General features: G+C 36.8%; 1 protein-coding gene across 7 annotated transcripts in view; it reads right to left on the bottom strand.

Moving 5' to 3' along the window:
• The window catches only part of GULP1 (GULP PTB domain containing engulfment adaptor 1), a 274,219-nt gene that overhangs the window by 167,598 nt on the left and 80,667 nt on the right, over nucleotides 1–25,954 (bottom strand). For 6 of the 7 annotated variants that reach the window (XM_082630031.1, XM_082630030.1, XM_082630034.1 and 3 more), the window contains exon 2: nucleotides 17,152–17,278. The exons of the other annotated variant lie outside the window; for it this stretch is intronic. The gene's annotated coding sequence lies outside the window, so the exon portion shown is untranslated. The remainder of the gene's footprint in view (nucleotides 1–17,151; nucleotides 17,279–25,954) is intronic. 7 annotated transcript variants of the gene reach the window in all.

Raw genomic sequence — 25,954 nt, forward strand, 5'->3', positions numbered from 1 at the left:
TGCTCTTGTCTGCAAAATACACAATTTCCTTAGATTTACTCCTCATTCTATCAGAGGCTCCAATGAACTATATGAAGAAAATTCTCTAGATCATATTGATCTATAGCAAGGAATCTTGGTTATTTGCAAAGCAACCTGAGACTGTCAAAGTGAAACAAGTGAATTTTAAGTTCTTAAATACTGCTAAAGTCATTTTTAAACACTGCATTTGAACATCTTAAGACTTATCCCACATGATAACATATATACTCCTGATGTAATACTACACCATAAAACCAAGAATTATAATTTATTACAAAGGAGTTATAACACCACCTATTCACTCTGTTAGAATCCTATTTTATAATAATAAAACAGTCATGCAAATTAATTCCACTTAAGAAATTATAAATTAGTCTAATTAAAGTGGTGCTGGGAAAACTGGATAGGGACATGTAAAAGTATGAGATTAGATCACTCCCTAACACCATACACAAAAATAAGCTCAAAATGGATTAAAGACCTAAATGTAAGGCCAGACACTATCAAACTCTTAGAGGAAAACATAGGCAGAACACTCTATGACATAAATCACAGCAAGATCCTTTTTGACCCACCTCCTAGAGAAATGGAAATAAAGACAAAAATAAACACATGGGACCTAATGAAACTTAAAAGCTTTTGCACAGCAAAGGAAACCATAAACAAGACCAAAAGACAACCCTCAGAATGGGAGAAAATATTTGCAAATGAAGCAACTGACAAAGGATTAATCTCCAAAATTTTTAAGCAGTTCATGCAGCTCAATATCAAAAAAACAAAGAACCCAATCCAAAAATGGGCAGAAGACCTAAATAGACATTTCTCCACAGAAGATATACAGACTGCCAACAAACACATGAAAGGATGCTCAACATCTTTACTCATTAGAGAAATGCAAATCAAAACTACAATGAGATATCATCTCACACCAGTCAGAATGGCCATCATCAAAAAATCTAGAAACAATAAATGCTGGAGAGGGTGTGGAAAAAAGGGAACACTCTTGCACTGCTGGTGGGAATGTGAATTGGTACAGCCGCTATGGAGAACGGTATGGAGGTTCCTTAAAAAACTACAAATAGACCTACCATATGACCCAGCAATCCCACTACTGGGCATATACCCTGAGAAAACCATAATTCAAAAAGAGACATGTACCAAAATGTTCATAGCAGCCCTATTTACAATAGCCCGGAGATGGAAACAACCTAAGTGTCCATCATCGGATGAATGGATAAAGAAGATGAGGCACATATATACAATGGAATATTACTCAGCCATAAAAAGAAATGAAATTGAGCTATTTGTAATGAGGTGGATAGACCTAGAGTCTGTCATACAGAGTGAAGTAAGTCAGAAAGAGAAAGACAAATACTGTATGCTAACACATATATATGGAATTTAAGAAAAAAAAAATGTCATGAAGAACATAGGGGTAAGACAGGAATAAAGACACAGACCTACTAGAGAATGGACTTGAGGATATGGGGAGGGGGAAGGGTAAGCTGTGACAAAGTGAAAGAGCGGCATGGACATATATACACTACCAAACGTGAGGTAGATAGCTAGTGGGAAGCAGCCGCATAGCACAGGGAGATCAGCTCGGTACTTTGTGACCGCCTGGAGGGGTGGGATAGGGAGGGTGGGAGGGAGACGCAAAAGGGAGGGGATATGGAAACATATGTATATGTATAACTGATTAAATTTGTTATAAAGCAAAAAAATAAAATAAAATAAATTAAAAAAAATAAATAAATAAATTAGTCTAATTATATAAAGTTTGTTTTTTGAAGAGATCAGAACTATTTCTGTCATTGTGTGATTTAAAATTTACACAGATTCAAATACATAAATTGAAATCATTTTCCTGTCACAAATATTATTTTAGAATAGAACAAAATTACAAGTCCCTGACATATTACAAAAACTCCTTTTAATGATTATAGCATTGAGTTCTAAGAGGAATTGCCAAGCTAATAACATATTAAGCCTTTCCAGCTTCAGCATTCTTTTGAACACTCTGGGAGGGCAAGCATCTTATCTGTCAAATCCTTCACTTAGTTCTTGCTAAATTAAGCTCTAAAAAATACACAAATTACTTTTTTTGCATTGAAGATTACTGAAGTGTTATGATTTAGAATACCTGCCTACTGGCTAGAATCATACTAATAAGTCATAAAACTGATTTGTCTAATGGTTACACAGACAGAGCTGAAGAGATGAGACCAGGAAGAAACCTGTTGGGCACATTAAGCCTTGTAATAGAAAGCAACTGAAGTTGGCTGGGAGGTATTAAATCTGCATGTAAATTTACATATTAATATATGCATACTGCTGAAGTAAATACTAGAAGAGTTAAAAAGCTGTTGCTTGTAGCTCAGGCAAAAGATGATGGTAGAGAAACAAGGTTGTCTCTGAGATTGGAAGCAAGTGAATGCCTTATATTTAAAAAGTTTGAAAGACAAGATTTAGTGTCTGAAAGTAAGGGAATGTGGAAGACAGACAAAGTAACCACAGAATTAAGGCTTTAGCAGCAGCGTGAAGCCCCAGTAGATCTGGAAGGGTGGACTACTTCTAGGAAACAGATACAGGTCTTCCAGTCAAAGAAAAACTACCTTACCTGACTTGGTACTGTTTTAGATTAACTGTTTAATCAAATTTGCTGTTCAAGAAGCTTAAGCCCTTCATGAAAACTGAAAGATGATTGGAAACCTATACAAAGACCTCAGAGTGAAGGGTGGAAGCATGATGCTTTTGCATTTAAATGTACATTGGATTTATCATCAATAAAAACAAGGAACTGTTATAAAGTATTTATTAAAGATGGAAACGAACAACATAATATTTAATTGGGCTTTGTCAAATCGCCATCATTTTCTTATAAAATTGGGGACATAAATCCTGATCCAGCAACATGGAATTACTGCAGAGGAAAGATAAATGATAATCAGGGTGAACTCTAAGAAGCACCAAAAAGCAGATTAAAAAATGAGCATAATTTGCTTACAAGGCTGACTGAAAATTTTGTTGTAGCAATTTGCAAGTATGAAATATTTAAAATCATAGCATCAGGCATCTCTAAACTACAGCTTGTATCTATTAGGTGGTTAAGGAGAGAGTACATATTATCCTGAGACAAAAAAACAACAAAATGCCTCAGGAGGAAAATGCTTCTTAGTATTGGAGTATTGGAAGAGAATCACTGAATCATGAAAATTAACATCCTGCACATAAATTGATGTTCTGTCTCAAACCCAGCAGCAATTCAAGTTCAAGTCAGCAATCTTCTGACCTGAGTTGTCACAGAAAATTCATAGAAAATGCTCTAATACATAGGTGCAGACTTATTAGCCAAAAACATTACCAGTGACTATAAGCAGTGATGTAGCCCTATCTTGGGTGTTGCCAGCATGTGAATACACCTGGCTAATTCTATAAAAATAACAGAAACAGTTCAATATGTAATCAGTAAAACTTGTAGATACAGAAAGATTATGCTTAAGATACTGATCTATGAGTAACCTCTCAAAGAGAGCCCAAATTGTATCCTTAATAGAAGTGTTCCAGCAACATGAAGAGAGACCAATCCACAATGAACAGGAATAGACATGTGTGGAATTTTGAGGAGCATAGGAAGATAACCAACAATCTGAAGTAAGGGATGGGGTTGTCCTTGTCTATCGATGGAAGCAAGGTGGAATTTAACCTTCACACAGTCCATGCTTCTGTATATTGTTCATGGACACCTCTATGGGGTCTTTCTTATTATGAATATATTCTTTTGTACTTGAATGGGAATTTCAAACTATAAAATGTTGGCACTGTCTGAAGCCTAACAACTTCTACATATTGGTTAGATTTATCTGTAAGACATTAGTTTGCAGTTATTTAATGACTTCATTACATTTTCCATTATTATTTTATTTTAAAAAAATAAGCAAAAAACTGAAAAGGCAGGTTCTATTTTTAAAGAACTTCCTCAATTCAAGGCCATGGAAATTGAGAAGGAAGAGGCTGCAGTAATGTTCTTGCACTGGAATGTAAGCCCAGAAGGGCAGGGGTTTTGTCTATTTTGTTTCCTACTGAAGCCACAGTGTCTAGAACAGTGCCAGGTACCTGGTGGTTGTTCCCTAAATATTTGCAGAATGGAAGAGGGAATGAATGAATGAATATAATCTCAGATCATGACTAAGTAGCACAGGTCCACACTGAGACCCCCAATTCCAGCAACTTAAAGTACCTGCCTAGGAAACCTGGAATAATGTCCTCAAATGCCCATATCTACATTCTCACCCTTGTAGGCTTGAGGCAGGGAGAATCGAAACAAAGTACAAGAAGTAGCCAGATCTTACACTGCACTCGTACGCATCTGATATTATTTCTGAAAATATCAGCAATAGGCACCTTTAATAACACTTATTAAGAAGTACTGTGAGATGCTCAACATCGCTAATCATCAAGGAAATGTAAATCAGAACCACAATGAGATATCACCTCACATCTTTCAGAATGGCTATCTTCAAACAAGAACACAAATAACAAACGTTGGCAAGGATGTGGAAAAAAGGGAACCCTCATACACTGTTAGTGAGAATGTAAACTGGTGCAGCCACTGTGGAAAACGGTATGAAAATTTCTCAAAAAACTAAAAATAGAACTACCGTATCACCCAGCAATTCCACTCCTGGGTACATATCCGAAAAAAATGCACTAATTCGAAAAGATACATGCACCCCAAAGTTCATAGCAGCATTATTTACAATTGCCAAGATATGGAAGCAATCTAAGTGTCCATCAACAAATAAATGGATAAAGAAGATATGGTATATATGTATATACATTGGAATACTACTCAGCCATAAAAGAATGAAATTTTGCTATTTGCAGCAACATGGATGGACCTGGAGGGCATTATGCTAAATGAATTAAGTCAGACACAGAAAGACAAATACTGTATGATATCACTTATATGTGGAATCTAAAAAATACAACAAACTAGTGAATATAACAAAAAAAAGAAGCAGACTCACAGATAGAGAGAACAAACTAGTGGTTACCAATGGAGAGAGGGAAGAGGAGAAGGCCTATATAGAAGTGGACTTTTAAAAATATATGTTAAATAAGGACTTCCCCGGTGGCGCAGTGGTTGAGAGTCCACCTGCCGATGCAGGGGACATGGGTTCGTGCCCCGGTCCGGGAAGATCCCACGTGCCGTGGAGTGGCTGGGCCCGTGAGCCATGGCCACTGAGCCTGTGTGTCCGGAGCCTGTGCTCTGCAACGGGAGAAGCCACAACAGTGAGAGGCCCGTGCACACACACACACACACACACACACTATATATATATATATATATATATATATGTTAAATAATACATACTATTGTCTATATTCATGCATCATACCAAATCATACTGACTAGTTACTGAAATAGCTTGATTCTGTACTACTGAACACATTGATGACCCAGCAATTTTGAAAGTTGGAAAAAACAAAGGACTCCAAAAGATTCCATGTTTCCTCAGCATTATACTTACGGGTATCAGGGGTAGAGGAAAAAAATGTTCAACACTTTTTCAACACTAACTTAAAGGGTTTGTTTGAAATGAAATATTAAGAATATGACTGGAAATCTGTTAGGCTTGGGAATAATCAAGTTAAATCACATTATATCTAGGTTTGGCAATGGAAAGAAACAAACCAGTGCTAAAACGCTAAAAATCTACAGTGTAACCTTGGAATAAAAACAATGAAAATATTTTTGTTACTATTTGGAAACTTCCAAAGCTCAGAAGACAGAAAAAACATTCTTTATGCCCTACCACACAGATAGACCCAGGCACAATGCTCTCTATTTCTAGAATAAATAGCCAGTCATTATAAAAGACTGACAAAATAGAGTGCCCTCTGCTACTTTTTAAAGTGGGTTCAATTTATTTCCTAAATGAGGGTTGGGATGGAGAAAAGGTGCACTCTTTACTTTTTTGCATTCCAATACTTTGTTTTTTATCAGAGTTTATTTTCTTCAACATTGTTTATATTGTCCCTAAGAAGTGAGAATAAACAGTGAGAAAAAAACAGCTCAAACTCTACACAGAGAATAAACGTCTCAAACTCTACAGTCAAAAAAGTTTTCTCCCTGTTGTTAAGCTACACTTATCAGAAAATAACTTACTGAAACTCTGATTATGATAATCTTTGAGACTGAAATATTTTCTATGGTTTTAGTGTTGAAATATTTGACGATGTTATAACGTAAAAATTATACATCATACAGTAATTTTGAAAAGAATTATTCAAAAAGAAACCAAAGAAGGCAGCATTCTCAAAACATAATTGGTTCTGTTTTGGAGCGATGTAATGACCTTTATCCTCCATCTTCATTCCTGATTTTTAACACTATTTCTAACATGTCAAAGATACAGTGGAATTTTAGGTTGAACTATTTCTCATCTTTGCTTTGGCCTAGTTGAAATGTTAAAGGAATATGATCCAGTTTTTAATTCACTTGATTTCTGCTTTACTCTCTTCTATTCAAGGAATATCTCTCCCATCCCTCGTTATTATATGTTAATTGTACTGTGCTTACTTTATTAACTCTTGTTATCTCAGTCCTGTAATCTGTCTTCAAAGAGAATGAGGGAAGAAAGGGTAACGTTGGTAGCAGGGTTCCCTGATTCTCCTCATAGTTGCTGATAGCTGAACACTTCACTGTTTTCCTCAATTCCGAACTCACATCCTCCGTGTCCAGACCACAAAAGATAAACGGGGCTTCTGCAGGTTTGAATACTTGACTAAGCTCCTCTGCTGTATCACAACTAAGCAAGTAGTTACTCATCCCTGAACTCAAGGCTTCTCCAGGAATCTGGAACCTACCATTTCTGAGAATGGCACACTCTGAGTGCCACACCCACCTTTGGTAAGGGTCCTCCCCAGGGCATATCTTGAGTTGTGGCTTCCTTCTCAGATCTGACACTGCATCCTTTTTTGAAGTTCTCATATTTTTTGGTCTATTAAAGGTTCTCTGATTTATTTTGTAACACAGTTCTATAATGAATTATATATAGTTATTTTCTGTTCTATCCAGGGATAGATATTATTCAGTGGGCTATTACTGTGTGTGCTTGGTTTATCATAAAGAATAGAAAATTTGTAATTTTCTTCTCGAAATAAAATTTAATATCAAGTATAAGCTTAAATTATCAAAGGGTATATCAAAAACTCTTTTAATATTCTCATTACCCTGAAAACTTACTATTGCTGTTTGCATCAGTGTTATCTTAGAACAAGGAACTAATGTTTTACTTTCTCAAAATGACGTTTTCATCCTTTCTAGTTAAACAAAATAAGAGATTTATCTTTGAATCTCTTTATACTAGGAAACATGTAAATAAAACTATAAACAGAATATGAGGTAAGAGAAGAGTTAAGGGATCTGAAATAAGTGAAATATGAGGAGAATGAGAGGTACAAAAATGTGGGAGAAGATGAAACGTGTAACGTGTATAGCAGACAGCTGTATGTCAGATCTTCCCACTAGAAGACAAGGGAATACTGACGAAGTGCTTGATATTTTTGGATTAAAATACTTTCTCTCATGTTAATCTAGATCTTCTTCATGCAGTAGAGTGTAATGGATAAAATAAAGACTCTACCTGGGTTCTAATCCCCTCTCTACCATTTGATCTTGGGCAAGTTTACTTTACTACTTTCGGCCTAAGCTTTCTCATCCGTAAACTGAGTTTCCTACCTCAAAATATCCCTGGGAGGATTAGATATGTTCATTTGTAAGGACAGCTTAAAACGGTGCCTGACACTAAACAACATGTAAGTGTTAACCATAATAATTCATATTATTAAAGTTGCTAAGACTGTCATGGCAGATTTTTAATTCTCAGGAGTTTAGAAAACTCTACTCAAGAATGGGAAGATAGAGGGGAGAAGCACATAAACTCAAGCAAGTAGATTCTCCAGTAGAATTTCAGGTTCATAGTCCTAATTAAGTTAAATTTTACATAGGACAAGTCACCTAAAATATTTTTGGGATAGGCTAATTAAATGATATAAGGGATATAAACTTGCTTTAAAAAAGTCACTCTCCACTGAAATGTAAGTGCACTTTTTTATTATAATTATTGTTATCTATTTTCTTTTAAAATAATTAACCAACAAATGTATTTCTAGTATATCTATTATTAGAGTTTATTCGAAATGATTTTTAAAGAAAGAAGGTCTGCTTATTTTATAGTCATTAGCAAGTAAAATGTTTGAACTCTGAACTATCCGTAAACAGCAAAATATTTATTCAGGTCAGGATTAGCAAATAATTTTATCAATGAATCAAAGTAAACAATGCTATTTAAGCAACTAACAAAATTTTGAAAAAAAAAAAACTCCCACAGAAGTATCAAATGATTTTCCTAATTGAAAGTACTAGCCAGCATTCGGCCTTTTATAAATTTTATTATGAGACTTTAATTAAGCTGTGTTATCTCTTGATAATCACAAAAAAAGAAAATAGCCTAAAGATGACGTGAGAGTTTTAATTGCCCCGTCACATCATCCAGTAACTGTTAATGGACTTGTTGTTTAATATTCTGAAATTGGGTGGAAAAAAACAGAAGAACATGCAAATATGTTCTGTTCTCACAGCATGACCCTTGATATGTAAAGTAGATTTAAGAGTAAAGCTCTAATTTTGCATTCCAGAAACATAAATACCACTTCAGTCCTACAAAATTAGTAAAATCTTCGCAGGAATGTTATGTCTAATCACCTTACATAAGGCGACCTGGCATTACTGATGATAACTTACATAAAAGAATCAATTTCTATGTTCTTTAAATTGCTCATTCACTGACATGGTTTTCAAAATCAAGTGAAAAATGCTTTCAATCCAAATGTATTTCCTATTTTATGTCCAAAAGTAGAAGTTTTTCCCCTGATTTATCCAATGGCTACTTAACCCAACTGAGGATGTGCAATCCATATCCCCATACATATTTCAAGATATTTTATGAGATACCTGGCTCAGGTGGTATAATTCTTTATTCACTCACAAGTCTTTTTTCCTCCTAAGTCAAAAGATACCCAATCCTTGAAATCAATTACTTATTTTTAAAAACATTGTGCTATGAAAAATCTTATTTCAGGTATATTTTATGTGCTAAAATTTACCAAAAAATGCTTTGTTCCCCCTCTCTATAAAAGTAGTATATGCTCATTGGACCCACTATATTTTAAAAATGTTAGAAAGAATAAAATTAAAGTCACTGAGGAATAACCACTGCTAACATTTAGATGCATTTACTTTTAGTGTTTAATATTAAAGGTTGCCAGGTATACACAGTGTTGAGATCTACTGTAGAGACAGTTGTGTGTCCCAGTTTCACTCTCTTCACTTTCTTTCTTTTTGCATTTCATAATGGTTACTCCCTCAGTGGCACCCCACTACATTCAGGATAATATCCAACTCCTTACACGTTCCCTTATCATCTGTCCCATTGAAACTCTTCACCATCCTTTCCCCTCTCCACCTCTTGCCAGCCCCGTCTACTCTTTGCTCCAGCTGAACTGAACTATTGATACTTTCAGTTCTTCCAATGAACTATGCTTCCTCACAAATGCTGGGAGGGTTCATTATACATCCCTTTCCTTCTGCTGAGCATCCACCCTCAGCTAGACATTTCCTTCAGGTAGGCTTCTCTAACATACCCCGCGTACAGGCCCAGGGACCCGGCTAGGAATACCAAGGGTATCATGTACCCTCCCTAGAGTGAGTTAAACACCATCTCCCCAAAATTCATGTTCCCTCAGAACCTCAGCGTGTGACCTTATTTGGAAATAGGGTCTTTATAGATGTAATTAGTTCCAGATCTTGAGGTAAAATCATTCCAGATTTAGGATAGGCCCTAAATCCAATGACTGGTATTTTTAGAAGAAGAAGAGAGGACACACCCAGAGACACACAGGGAAGAAGGCCACGTGAAGATGGAGCCAGAGATTGGAGTTAGGCTGCCACCCGCCAAGAAAGACCATCACCACCAGAAGCTGAAAGAAACGAAGCAGGATCCTCCCCTAGAGTCTTTGGAGGACACGTGACCCTGCTGACACTTAAGTTTCAGACTTCTAGCCTCTAGAATTTTTGTTGCTTAAGGCCACCCAGTTTGTGGCTCTTTGTTACTGTAGCCCTAGGAAACTAATACAGCTCCCATTCTAGACTTCCTGCAATATATTAATTGTTGCACATACTTCAATTCTCACTAGACTATAAGCTCTGTGCAAAGCCATGACTAATTCTATTGTTTATAGTTTTATTTTCACTGCTTAGGACAGCACTTGGCACATGACAGACAATAAATATATGTATAAAAAAAAGAAAAAATAAATTTTTGAAACCTGAGCAATGCTATTATTTAATCTATGTTAATTTTACTGGTAAAATCTTTATTATTTGATCTTTTTGCCACTAGAGTTTCATGGCTTTCAAATGACAGTTCCAAAGAAAGGTTTTAGAAACATCTACTGTTACCCTACATAGACTTCCCAACCTGGTCCCAAAACGTTGAAATTCTTTTGGGGAACCTACCTTCTCCACATGCTGGCAGTCTCAGGAGAATTGTTAATCAAGTGCCATGGTTCCTGGCTGAGGGCAAATGATTGAGACCCAGCCATGCACACTGGCTTTGTGAATGTGTGAGAAACAGCATTAAATCACAGTATTGGTCCAGATTTAGCTCCATGGCAGTACTCTTCACAGTCTCTCTCCACTTGCTGCTTTCTGGATCCCCGGAAATGCTCTGGCTGCTGTCTTTCCTGAGAACTTTTTTTTTTCTGATTACCCTCTAATTCTATGAACTACCTCATATACTTTCAACAAAATGCTTTTTTTTGCTTAAAGTACTAAGAACTAGTTTCTGTTACTTGCAAACTAAGAACTGTAATTGATAGAGACTCTTCAAATGTAGATGTGATTACTACATAACATTGCATGTATAAGTAGGTTTTGACCATCACAGATAGTCACTTGATCAAAAAGTTTCCAGTTTAGATTGTCAGGCCACTGAGCTGATGAACTATGCAATTCAAAACTCACGATTTGGGGCTTCCCTGGTGGCGCAGTGGTTGAGTCCGCCTGCTGATGCAGGGGACACGGGTTCGTGCCCCAGTCCAGGAAGATCCCACATGCCGCGGAGCGGCTAGGCCCGTGAGCCATGGCCACTGAGCCTGCGCGTCCGGGGCCTGTGCTCCGCAATGGGAGAGGCCACAACAGTGAGAGGCCCACGTACCGCAAAACAACAACAACAACACCAAAAAAAAAAAAAAAAACCCTCACGGCTTCCCTGGTGGCGCAGTGGTTGGGAGTCCGCCTGCCGATGCAGGGGACGCAGGTTCGTGCCCCGGTCCGGGAAGATCCCACATGCCGCAGAGCGGCTGGGCCCGTGAGCCATGGCTGCTGAGCCTGCGCATCCGGAGCCTGTGCTCCGCAGCAGGAGGGGCCACAGCGGTGAGAGGCCAGCGTACCGGAAAAAAAAAAAACAAAAAAAACTCACGATTTACCAATTTCCTTCTCTCTTCATTCAGTGCACATAATTATGTAAATCCTATTCTTTTTCCCTCATTTATTTGTCTTCATGTGTAAAAAATATCTTTTTGAAAGATTTTTTTATTTTTCACTAAACTAAATTTTCTCAATGTAAATCATGCTCTAAAAACAAAGTAAATCATTTTATAAAGAATGTTACCTCTTAGGAAACCTTTGGAGGTCAAAACAAAAAACAAAAAACAAAAAAACCCAGAATGTTACCTCTAAATAATTGAAGGCTTTGATATAATATATAATACGCTCATAGCATGAATAATTAGTTTACACTAAAAAGCCCATAGTTTACCACTTTGCAACATACAGACTAACATACTTGATAAAAAACAACTTTCCCAGTTTTCACAATTTCATTCAAATAGCAATTAATTTATGAATAAACCATTCATTATAATTAAATATTGCATAAATATTCAAAACATTTTTCCCTTTAAATCTCTTCATTAAATGAAAATTGTTAACATTATACAGATAAAGATTAATTTGAATATCATTAATTATTAGAAGTTTGGTTTACACATACAGATGTACTGAATGTAAATTTTTAATGTACAACCAAAGGTCAGGGAAAGCAAAATGTCTTTCTTCAATCTCTTCGAATGGCTTAAAGGTTATTTCCTTTGGTATTTAAATGCTGATCAGAATACATTTCCTGAAAAGGATTTGAATTTGCTCTCCACTGAGGGATTTCCCTAGAGGCTCTCTTCAGACAATAGTGCCATTAGTCTTACTTATTACAACCAAAGGGGGCAAAAGAAATGATACTTCTATTTCCTTTCTGCTACTTTCTTAACACTGCATCACATTTTTGTTATCTATTTATTCTACTTCTCGTTATCTTGAACAACTAACTGCATCATTCCATACACTTCCCGCCTAATATATTGTAATGTCTGTGAAGAGATGTAACTTCTAACACTCCTAAAAGCTTAAAAACACATCATAGCCTCATTCAAATCTACACTTCACTTAGAACTTTCTCTTTTTGTCATACTTTCTTGACCGTCTACTTCTTCTTCTTCCTCTTCTACTTCTGAACATACCTTTGCCTTTATCCTACACTTAAACTGTCTAGTCTTGCTCCATTAGTAGTTCATAGTTTTCCTTTCTCTTTCATGTGTTTCCATCTTAGATGAGTCTGTACGTTTAGTCCTTTTATTGATGTTTCAGGCCTCTTCTCCTCTCTTCATCCTTCATCTCTTTCATCTTTTTTTTTTTTTTTTTTTTTTTTTTTTTTTTTTTTCCTTTTTGCGGTATGCGGGCCTCTCACTGTTGTGGCCTCCCCCGTTGCGGAGCACAGGCTCCGGACGCGCAGGCCCAGCGGCCATGGCTCACGGGCCCAGCCGCTCCGCGGCATATGGGATCCTCCCAGACCGGGGCACGAACCCGTATCCCCTGCATCGGCAGGCGGACTCTCAACCACTTGCGCCACCAGGGAGGCCCCATCTCTTTCATCTTTAACTTTAGTTTATGACAGAAGAAAACCTATTCTGTGTTGGCCATTATATTAGACATTCTGCTGGGTGCTTTGGATATAAAAACAAACACCTATCTGACTCCTGGAAAAAGAGAATCCCAGACAAAGGCAAGCAAAAATAAAGAACATAATATATCTGGAAATTTTATACAATTTTATAGATCTATATTAAGGAATGATTAAAGATACAGTTTGGATTTTAGGAAGTCAAGAGGTAGATCACAAACTAGAACTTTTTCTTGAGTATGTTAATAATAATGGGAATTACATAACTCCATTTGAGTTTTCAAAAGCCACTTTGCAGGGAAAGGTTTGAAGGAAAAAAAGCTCAGAAACAGATAGACGATTTAGGGGCTATACTGCTAATTCTAGAAAGACATAATAGAAGCCCACAAACAGTAGGAGAGAGATTGAAAAGAAAGAGATAGATGATAAAAATTTAAGAAACAGAATGAAAAAGACTGGTTAATCAATTAAGGGCTATGAATATTAAGAAAAAAGTAGAAATTCAAATTAACTCTAAGTTTCCCAATTTGACTATCCAAAATTAGCAGTAATTCTAATCAGAGAGGTGGGAAATACAGAGAAAGATCATGATTTTTAAGAATATGAGATAATGAGTCTAATGTCTGGCCTGTAGAGTTTGGTCCATCTACACAGATGTGTCAAACAAAGATCAAGCAAATGGAGGCATTCAGAAATCTGACAGAATAGATAGACTCTCAGATGGCTTCCAAAGATCTCTGCCTCCTGATATTCATACCCTTTTGTGACCCCCTCCTCTTAGATGTTGGCTGGACCTAGGACTCATTCTAAAATATAGAAGACTGCAGAAGGGGTGGTATATTAGTTTCTTGTGGCTTCCATAACAAACTACCACAAACTGGGTGACTTAAAACAACAGAATTTTATTCTCTCATAGTTTTGGAGGCCGGAAGTTTGAAATCAAGGTGTCAGAAAGACTACACTTCCTCTGAAGGCTCTAAGGGAGATTTTATTCCAGCCTTTTCAGGGCCTGGTGGAGCCAGGTGATGCTTGACTTGTGGTCTCATCATATCAGTCCTTGACCCTGTCCTCACAGGAACTTCTCCTTTGTGTATGCCTCATAAGGACACATGTTACTGGATTTAAGGCTCCTCTAGTTAATCCAGGATGTTCACACTCAAGATCCTTAATTTAATTACATCTTCCTTTGTAAGTCTTTACTCTTTTCCTAAATAATGTCACATTCACAAGAAACACAGGTTAGGACTTGAACATATCTATTTGGAGGCCATCGTTCAACTCATCACAAATGGGATGACACTGCCTAGATTTGATTATAAAGGAATGTGGTTTCCATAATGGGTGAGGCAGCCCTATAGAGAGAGGTCCTCCATGGCTGAGTCTAGAAGTGGACCCTTCAGCCCTAGTTGAGCTCTGAAAGGACTGCAGCTGCAGTGGACAACTTGACTGCAACATCACAAGGGACCTACAGCCAGAGGCATCAGCTAAGCTGCACCCAGATTTGTAGCCCAGAGAAAACTGTGAGATAATATATAAGCACTGTTTTAAGTGGCTAAGTTTTGAAGTGATTTATCATACAGCAATAGAAAACTAATATGGAGCTCACAAAAACGTCTAGACTAGGACAGCAATGATTAAGAGACAAGCCATGGAAATGGATTAAATTTTGCATTTAAGAAGTATTTGTGGAGTATCTATGAAACCAACATTGTGGTGAGTTTTATTTAGATTTCAATTATATCTGTAATGATAAATGATGACCCAATCTTCAAGAATCATAGTCTCAGGAAATGATAGACAAAACCACAATGCATGATATGACCAAGGAATGTAAATGGTATTAAGGTACATAATATAAGGGAGAAAGATCTGGTCCCGGTTCCAAAAATTGGGAAAGACTTTCTGGAGAAGTTGAATTCTTAACTTCCACAAACATACCTACTTATAACTATGTGTTAACAAAGTTCCCTTTCCTTCCAACAATGCAAAATTTAAGGCACCTCTAAGTGGTAAGGACAATTTTCCTGTCCATTACACTAAGACGTCTATAATAAATTTATTTAAGCTCTTAGGGCAAGAACATATATCCACTTTTGTGATTGCTGGAAAGGCTAAAGCTAAATTATATATACAGTGGTTATGAATAAAATCAGGTCTTTATTTCATATGTTTTGTTTGATGTAACTTATTTTTACTCATCATATTAGTACTTTTAAGGAAACTCATACCACTTTTCATAGTAAATAAATGGATTCTCAATTACATAAGGAATTGCAATGAAATTTTAAAATGCTATGAGTGCTCCAGCAAAGGTATGAGCAAAAAGCAGTGAGAGAGCAAAGCAAAACTAAACCTATTATTTTACCATGACAAAAATCCTACTTTTGCTTTTTTTCCCCCATACCTCTAATGCCACCAACATGCCACTCTTGCCTAAGATAAAAGACCCTCTCCTAAACCTACCACCACTTCTACCACTGCTTTGTTTTTGTTTTTGTTTTTGTTTTTTTTTTTTTTGCAGTACGCGGGCCTCTCACTGTTGTGGCCTCTCACATTGCGGAGCACAGGCTCCGGACGCGCAGGCTCAGCAGCCATGGCTCACGGGCCCAGCCGCTCCGCGGCATGTGGGATCTTCCCAGACTGGGGCACGAACCCGTGACCCCTGCATCGGCAGGCGGACTCTCAACCACTGCGCCACCAGGGAAGCCCACACTGCTTTGTTTTTCATTTACACTACTTTCACCCTAAAGTTTCATTGATTCCTGTTTGAATTCTTGCAAAGTTTAGAAACATTGCTTCTAGTATAACCTTGATCAGACTTGATGTCCTTGGGAAAATCACCTCAGTTGATAACCCAGTACCTGCATCTCAATGTAACTAGTTACCAATTAATCTTACCTTGAATATGATTCAATTGTTACACTGTCATGGTGTATTATATTCCTTTGATTGCCACGTATGTCTCACCCACTATACTATAAGAGCCTCAAGAGTGAGGATTATGTCTTCTTCATCTTTTTTCCTACAGTTCCTACCATAGTGCCTGGCACATAGCAAGTGTTTAAACAGCTATTGATAAAAATAAAACAGAAAAGCCTAGAAATTATTCTCCCTCCCTTTGGGTTTGCTCTCTCTTCATTAGTCTATCACACAAATCACTTCCAGATTAAGCTGCTTAGAATAAAACACGGATCATCTTATTCCCCTGCAACTGTCCCTCATCATATAATGATGAAATATAAACGCTATAGTATAGGAATCCAAATCACAAGAACCTATTTGCCACTACTGTTATATCTACCATATGCTTCCAATTTCCCGAATATCCCCTGGCTTTCTCCGCTCTGTATCTTTACTCCAATTGGCTGTCCATTTAAATGTTCACCTGCCAAAGTGTCTAGGTTTGTTAGGGAAACTTGGTTTTGTTAGGGAAAATTTTTGAATGAAAAAATATAAGTCAACGGGTCTATAACTCATTATCACCTTCTGGAGGTAAATTCAGCAATAAGAATAAAAAGCCTTTAAAATAATATAGCCATTGAGCCAGTGATGCTAATTTTAGTAACATTCAGCATGCAAAATGAGCACTATATATATGTATTTATATATAAATATATAAATTTATCCATAAGGATATTCTCTGAGTAATAAACTCAATCTAAAAATTTTTTTAATCATTTATGTTTATATTAACAGATAACAATGAAAAATATGAAGCATTAATTCATATTCTCAAATAGAACAAAATAGATTTGTTATAAAAATAATAAATTCAACAAAGAATATGTATATTAGCCTAATGTTGTTTAAAGGAAAAAAACAACAAAACAAAAATCAAATGCTATTAAACAAACAGGTAACAGAAGTTGTTTTTAGAAAACAGCCTCATTCACGATTTCAATTTTATTTTGCTTTTATGTATTTTACCATTTCATATAATAAAACTATCTTTTTAAATAATCAGTACAAAGTAAAAACTTTTTTTATAGCTTCAAATCTTTTTTCCAAATGGTATTAAGTATATAAACAAGCAATCACTTATTCTTACCTGGGTAGGTATGTTCAAATATAGTTGAAGGAATATGCAGACACTTGACTTTCAATCATACAGTTCCCATCTGAATTTGCCTTCAATTACTTTCTCTCTTGTGTATATCAGATGAAATTACACATAACTAAAAATAAAATTAAAATTGGACTCAGTAGAATTAATCAATAATTATATTTATGTGTATTTTAATTTAGTTATTACAATGCATATTCTAAAATTCCAATTACGTTTCTTGTGAAAGTTCAAGAAAGTTACCCAGTAACCGAAAACAATGGTAAAGCATGTAATTTTTTTGAAAAGGTAGAGTAACAGATTGTTAGATAAGGGCAAATAGTAGGATTACTAGATAATGAGTTAAATGTTTTAACTCATGGATACGTTACTATTAAAGAACAGTGATGGGGCTTCCCTGGTGGCGCAGTGGTTGAGAGTCCGCCTGTCGATGCAGGGGATACGGGTTCGTGCCCCAGTCCGGGAAGATCCCACATGCCGCAGAGCGGCTGGGCCCGTGAGCCATGGCCGCTGGGCCTGTGCGTCCGGAGCCTGTGCCCCGCAACGGGAGGGGCCACGGCGGTGAGAGGCCCGTGTACCACAAAAAAAAAAAAAAAAAAAAAAGAACAGTGATGGTTGGTTGACCATATACCCCCTTTCTCCCTCAGGATGTACGACAACTAGGCCCAGCTGTCTCCTTCACTTATTAGCTAATTAGACTAACCAAGCATATACTCTGTCCTGGATTAAGAAGGTGAAACAGAATTTTAGAAAGCACTGATCTATTTTAACTTTCATTCCACTTCAACTGCTATGGAGAAACACTTAGGTAGCTCATCCTTCTATTTATTCTCATGCTATAACTAGAACAGACACAGCAGCTAGTTAAGATTCTTATATTTTTATTCCAACCCACAAAAGGAAAAAGTCCTTCCAGATGCAACAGCACAAATTATGCCTTCCCTTAATTCCATCATTTCAAATGGACCTCTGAACATAAATTCAAAAGCAGCAAAAAAAATTCATAGTATAGTATTTCTTCTTGCCAAAACAGCAAAAATATGCTTTTTTTTTTTTGAGGGGGAGGAGGAGCACAAGTACAAAAACATTTAACTCTTTTGTTGTGTCTCCCTCCATAACTCTGATACAGACCATTGGTAAAGCCAGACCTGTATTCTTTTTTTTTTTTTTTTTTTTTTTTACGTTGGCCTCTCACTGTTTTGGCCTCTCCCGTTGTGGAGCACAGCCTCCAGACGCACAGGCTCAGCGGCCATGGCTCACGGGCCCAGCCGCTCCGCGGCATGTGGCATCTTCCCAGACCGGGGCACGAACCCGTGTCCCCTGCATGGGCAGGTGGACTCTCAACAACTGTGCCACCAGGGAAGCCCCAGACCTGTATTTTTGACTTTCTCAAATTATAGACTAAAGACAGGTCTTTATTTCTGACTCTTTGTTTTTACCTAACCCATCTGAATATTCTGAAACTATCTTTTTCTAACTTAGCCACAATTTTCTTTAGAAGCCTGCTTATCTATTTGTTCACCATATTCTTTTTCATTTTCTATCGTAACTTTAGAGATAAAGAAAGAAGGGATCTTAGTTTAGGAGGCCCCAGAGGCACATAATTCAAGTAAAAAAAGCTTATTTGGGAGATGCTAAGGGAATGGAATTATAGGGAGATCATCAAAAGCATCTAGCAGAGAAAGCAACGATTGTAAAATCTGAATTAAAATATGAGCAGGGTATATTTTAAGGCCATTTATAGATATTTTATAATGTTAGTGAAAAAAATGTTTAGCTACCCAATGATGCTGTTATTTATTAAATCATAGGCATGGTATTCTCTTTTTTTTTTTTTTTGTGGTACATGGGCCTCTCACTGTTGTGGCCTCTCCCGTTGCAGAGCACAGGCTCCGAACGCACAGGCTCAGTGGCCATGGCTCACAGGCCCAGCCGCTCTGCGGCATGTGGGATCTTCCCGGACCAGGGCATGAACCCCCATCCCCTGCATCGGCAGGCGGACTCTCAACCACTGCGCCACCAGGGAAGCCCATGGTATTCTCTTAGCATTGACTCCTAGGGTATATATAAATGATACAATTCATCTTATTTTTCCTCAAAATGTAAAGGCTGCATTATCACCTACTTCCAGCTTTAGAAATAGATCTGTTCATCCTGGACAGGAAATTTCAAACATGGCACAGCTAAAAGGTAGTCATGAAACTGTGCCATGATTTCCAAAGTGATTAAGCAGATCATTTTTTTCTCTTTTGTCTGCTTGGGGAAGGGGGAGAAAAAGGAGACAAAATTAGTTCTTTTTTAGTGTAATGGTTATTTCCTTATTTATTTTGTGCAAATGTTGGTCTAATGGAATGAAATAAGAAAGAAATCACCCAAGATAACAGAAGTAACTTTGCTTAAAAAAAAAAAACTGTTAAAAAAAATCCTATTCCAAACAGTATAGCAAAGTAAATATTTTCCTTAAATGGTTGACTCAACTTATCCCCACAGCTTTCATTTCTATCTCAGATTGACTGAAATCCATTCTTACTGTGGAAAATACTTTTCAACCTAGAATATTTTATGCAATGTGACAGCATAAAGAAGAGTACAAAAATACCCACATCAAAAAACATGAACTTGTGCCTACTTCTATCTTTCTTCTTGCAGGAAAGTGACATATACTCTGAAGTGGATGTATTATTCCACTGTCTGATATGATTAGATTTGGTCATTTAAAGAGCACTTTAAATATTCCTGCAAAAAATTAGATATGCTTATGAGCTGCTCTTCTGAACATATTTTTATTTTAAAATATAAAATCTTGATTTCCAATGTGAATGATTCTTAAAATTTTAGTATGAACATAACACACTCAATTTTATACTGTTTTGCCACCATTTATTACATATTATGAAATTTGAAGAGGTACATGAAATTAAATGAAGCCAACCATTTCTTTACCAAAACCTTCATTTTTTCCAACAGTATTAGTTTAAGAAAACCATTATGAACATTGCAATATGACTAGATGCCTCTATTTGTTAATGCAACACTTGTATCTTTAAATATTCCACACCCAACAAAACCAACCTAAACAAAGAAGCCAGGTTTAAAGGTATTTTTACTTGTCTTCTTCCTTAAGAAGATGGAACCTGTGAACCATCAGTTTAGAAGTTGTCCAATGAAGAAATTGGTTGGCAGAGGGAACATCATAAGCAAAGGTATAGTAACAAGAAAGAACATGCCACCTTTAAGGACAGGCAAGTGGTCAGGTACATATGATTTGAAAATAGAATGCTTATGAAACTATTTTATAAGAAATTTTTGCAGTAAGGTAAGGCCATATCAAGAAGCCTCCTGAATGCCATGCTAAAATTTGGATTTTATCCTAAAGGTGACATGAGTATGATAAAGCAGGGAAGTGGTGCAAGAAAATGTATTTTAGGTCGACCATGTGGTAAATGTGGCTCTGAAGAGACCATGAAAGGGAGAAGGTGAGACAAGTAAATTGTTTCTTAGAAATTTGTGTATATTTGTTAATTGGCAATGCAAAATAGAAATAGACTCAAGGCATTCATATTTGTAAGATGTAAAAGGGGAATGGTGCTTGGGATTTAATTTAGGTAAGAAGAGAGCAAGACCAAGACAACCCTGATCCAGGCCTTTCCTATTCTCAGAGATGTCAGTCTGAACCAAGAATTGACATCATTCCTTTTTCGTTCCATGTGCATTTTAAGTTCTCCACTCTCAGAATGGTGAAGAGAAAAGTGACAGAGGATGAGACATGACAAACTATTTCAGAATTAATATCAATTTTAAATTCACCAATTTGAAAACAAATTAAATCTAGTTCATTCTTCTACATTTGACATGAAACTTTTAGCAGTGCTTTGAAGCTGTCACCAGCAGGAAATTTTCCTAATTAGAAGAAGTAGGAGAACAATTATCAAGTCATTCACTCTTTCTGCTGCAATCCATGGAAAACCCAAGCAACTTTCTGTGAAACTTTTGGTTATTATATTTTTCAGTATAAATAGGTTAAGGTAAAGTCTTTGTTCTTTTTAACATTAACTCTTCACAAACTCTGACCTCTCAAATATTTAGAGCTTTTTATGTAAAACACAGCATAGGCACTAAGATGGATTCGAAGTACTGACAACTGGCCACAGACTAAAAATTTACTTGAGTTAATGAATGATGTATGGCAGAGTGAAATTCATAGCAGGGTGTAGTAACTTTTTAATGCAATGGGAATTTGAAGAGGAAAATAAAGCTGACCAGGGAAAAGAACGGAAATCTCAGCAATGTCTGGAGGAAAGAGGGGGGAAAAGAAAAAGAAAGAGCAAGAAAGCCGGAGCAAAAACAAGAGTGAGAGCTAAAGGAGAAAGAGCATTTCTCCTTCAATCAGTAATCAAGAGTTCTGAGATTTACTCTTATTGAGTCAATCAATCACTAGGGGTATAGAATCAATGTAGGGCTTAGGCCATTCAAGATACCAATAAGGTCAGTTCTCCTTAGCCACATGGCTACTACACATGATGAAAGACGAGTTCCACCAAGGAAAAGCTGGTCTATTATAAACACAGTGGTAGGGAAATTAACAAATAAGCACTAACTATACATTACATACATGTAGAAAGAATTAAATGAGATAATCCACAGACAGTGCCCAGCACATTAAAAAAAAAAGGACTTAGTAATTCAAGACAATTATTTTTACTTATGATGAATTGTTCAAAAGTTCCACACCTTCATACTATAAATAGAACTGTAATACATATCTTCATACATAAATATTTGTGCTCATCTCATTATTCCTTTATTATGGTTTCCTAGAAGTTAAATTACTAGGTGAAAAAGTACTTGATCTTTTTTTTTTTTTTTTTTTTTTTTTGCAGTACGCGGGCCTCTCACTGTTGTGGCCTCTCCCATTGCGGAGCACAGGCTCTGGACGCGCAGGCTCAGCGGCCATGGCTCACGGGCCCAGCCGCTCTGCAGCATGTGGGATCTTCCCAGACCGGGGCACGAACCCGCGTCTGCTGCATCGGCAGGTGGACCCTCAACCACTGCGCCACCAGGGAAGCCCAGTACTTGATCTTTGAAGTATTTTCTTACATACCACCAAGACGCTTTCTAGAAAGATATACCAAAATAGACTTCCCACCAATGGCAGAGATAATGTTAATTTCAAATCACCCTTCCCAGCAATGATCTTTTTTCTCATCTTTTGATAATTTGATTGTCAAAAAATTGTCTCTTTTTCTGAAATGTGCACTTCTTTAACTGCAAGTGAAGTACAACTTTTCTGTGTTTAATTTATTAAATAATTTGTAATTTTTACTTTCCTTTTGGTGTGCTTTTTATTTTTATGTTTTAATGAGGTTTTTTGAGACTTTGATTCAAACATTAAGTCTCAGGACCTTTGAACATTTTATTCCTTCTGCCTGCCTTCATTGCTCTTCTCTCAGATAACTATATTCATTTCCTCAACTCCTCCACTGAATTAGGAAAGACTGGTTTTTATTTTAGAGTTTCCCTTAATGTCAGTTACATATTTTAAACACAAAATCATGTAAGTTGCTAATCCTTAAATTAAGACCTTAGCTATGAATTGACACAAAGGTTTTAAAGCAACTAAGTCATTATCAAAAGTGTCAAAATTTTTATTTAGTTAATTGTTAAAATTTTATTTGTCTAATATATTTTAGATTTAATTAGGTTCAGTTTTTTGAATTAGTCATATTTAGTTTATCTTCTAACACTAAGACTACTTCTAAAACACTGCAAATACAAATTTCAGCACCAAGTTATTTAGGAACAGAATTTTTCCCAAGTATTCCCCATTTTTTAGATACCTTCTCTCCTTCTTTCATTACATCTCCCCTCCTTCCTGTCTTCTTTCTTTCCACTCTTCTTTCCTTCCTTTCTTCATCTCAGAAGATGAAAATTATGAACCACTATTCTTTAGCATAGTATTTTAATACATTAAAAACATATTCAGGGGGGCTTCCCTGGTGGTGCAGTGGTTGAGAATCTGCCTGCCAATGCAGGGGACATGGGTTCGAGCCCTGGTCTGGGATCCCACATGCCGCGGAGCAACTGGGCCCGTGCACCACAACTACTGAGCCTGCACTCTAGAGCCCACGAGCCACAGCTACTGAGCCTGCGCGTCTGGAGCAGGTGGTCTGCAACAAGAGCGGCCGCGATAGTGAGAGGCCAGCGCACCGCGATAAAGAGTGGCCCCCTCTCGCCGCAACTAGAGAAAGCCCTCGCACAGAAATGAAGACCCAACACAGCCAAAAATAAATAAATAAATTTATTTTTAAAAATTAAAAAAAAAAAAAAACATATTCAGGGGACTTCCCTGGTGGCGCAATGCTTAAGAATCCGCCTGCCAATGCCGGGGACATGGGCTCGATCCCTGGTCCGGGAAGATCCCACATGCCACGGAGCAACTAAGCCTGTGCACCACAACTACTGAGCCTGTGCTCTAGAGCCCACGAGCCACAGCTACTGAGCCCGTGCGCCTAGAGCCTGTGCTCCGCAACAAGAGAAGCCACCGCAGTGAAAAGCCCTCGCACCACAACGAAGAGAAGCCCCTGCTCGCCACAACTAGATAAAGCCCGTGCGCAGAAACGAAGACCCAAGGCAGCCAAAAATAAATCAAGTAATTAGATAAATTTGAAAAAAAAACATATTAAGGTAATTAAAGAAAAATTTATAAAACACCTACTCTAAAAGCCACACTTAATTTTTAAAAGACCTTATATTGCTACCAAAAACTGTAAAAATGTGTAAATATATTTCAGTGTGTATGGAAATAGAGCACCTATTCAATACAGGCTCTTATTAAGCATTTTTGTAAATAGTCCCATAATAGAAGCTATTCAAATGAAGGGAATCAAGAAACTGTAGTTGATTCCTCAATGAAAAATTAGACCAGAAAGCACTCATTAACTTGGATTACATAAAAAGTCATTAGTTTAATTTTTCCAGTCCTGTGGAGTTTAATTTTATTCATGTTAATATCCATGAAATGAGTAATGTATTTAAAGGCAAATTTCAGCGAGCTGTAATTCAGTGTTCCAGTTTCCCACAGTTAAGGAAAGGTGGGGAGAAGAGTTTTACTAATTCTTGTCTCTATTCTAAATTGAGTGCAATATCATCCATAATTGGATATAATTAACTTAAATTATACAAACATTATTTGATAAAATCTGCAATACCTCCTACAGCAATATAATTCATCACAAAAAAAGCTGTATAAAAGTATCTACTGTTAACCAAATAATTATTATTTTACAGATGAGAAAGTCTCAGAAACGCTATGATCACATGACTGGTATGATTGGTTATGTTCCGAGGCCTTTCTTCAGCAATCAAACATTTTCAACATCGAGGTTTTGCAATCATTCTTTATGTTATTCTATCACAAAATATTAGTATACCAATTTAAACTACTGTTCTTTTGTTCAATGGGACTTATATATAATGGTGCACATTTCACTCTTAATTTAATTTAATATATACATACACTGTGCTTTGCTGTCACCACCACCTCTCACCAAAACAAAAACAATGACAAAACAAAATACATTCTCATGATAGCACCCTGGGTTTCCCTTGCAGACCTGCACTTCTTTCCTCCGTCCTGGTAGTTATGTTTGCCTGAGGGTGATTCTAGGTCCAGGACTGGCCAATAAACACACCATAACCCTAGACATAATTATTCGTTTCAGGAATGGAAAGTTGGACTAAGTTAAAAGAAAAAAAATCAAATCAACCCTTTTCAAAAACTATTTAGAAAGAAACAATCCCTATTCACTTGAGTTGACTAACTGGGGAATTGAAAGTCTAGTGGCTATTTTGTCTTCAGGATTCCTGCCCTAAAATGAATCCAACTCAGTGGAAAACAAAGCTATGAGAGTGAGTGCCTAGATTCAGCCATGTCTGAAGCATCACTATAGAACTTTCAATTATGATAACCAATACATATTTTGTTTTGCTTAACTGAGTTTTAATTGGTTTTCTGTCAAGTGCAACCAAATAATCACTCTCAAATATGTTATTTACTAATGTGTAATACACATTTTGTTGAATTTGTATGTGACTTTTGCTAAATTGAGCTCACAGTATAAAATAATAATGGGCCAGAATGATTGATATATTAAAAACAATAAAAATTTTCTATAAAATTGTTATTCAGCAACTCTTTTGGTGTTTTGAAGGTATCTGTTTTTGTTGGAAGCTGAAAAGGGACAGGATGTGCCTGTAGTAGATTTTTCAGAATTAGGAGAGCAAAATATATACTTTAAAATGTTTGTGGGCTTCCCTGGTGGCACAGTGGTTGAGAGCCAATGCGGGGGACACGGGTTCGTGCCCTGGTCCCGGGGGATCCCGTATGCCTTGGAGCAGCTGGGCCCGTGAGCCATGGCCGTTGAGCCTGCGCGTCCGGAGCCTGTGCTCCGCAATGGTAGAGACCGCAGCAGTGAGAGGCCTGCGTACTGCAAAAAAAAAAAACAAAAAAAAAAGTTTGTGTTTTCTTAGAAAATCATACAATATAGCCTTTCATTAAATTTAGTTTGGAGTAGGACATTAATCACATCTTCACTTCTGTTGAAGACAGTACAAATGTGATTGGTTTAAACAATTATAAATAAACAGATTCGGGATAGATGTGAACAACTTAATAAATCTGATATGCAATAAGAAATGTGGAGCTTTACTAATTAAAAAATTACACAAGATGAATAATATCTCTTCCTTCCTGAAGAATTAATATTATGGTTTATGTGAAAGAAAATAA

This window comes from Mesoplodon mirus (assembly GCF_964341445.2).
Source record: "Mesoplodon mirus genome assembly, chromosome: 8".
NCBI classification, from domain to species: Eukaryota; Metazoa; Chordata; class Mammalia; order Artiodactyla; family Ziphiidae; genus Mesoplodon; species Mesoplodon mirus.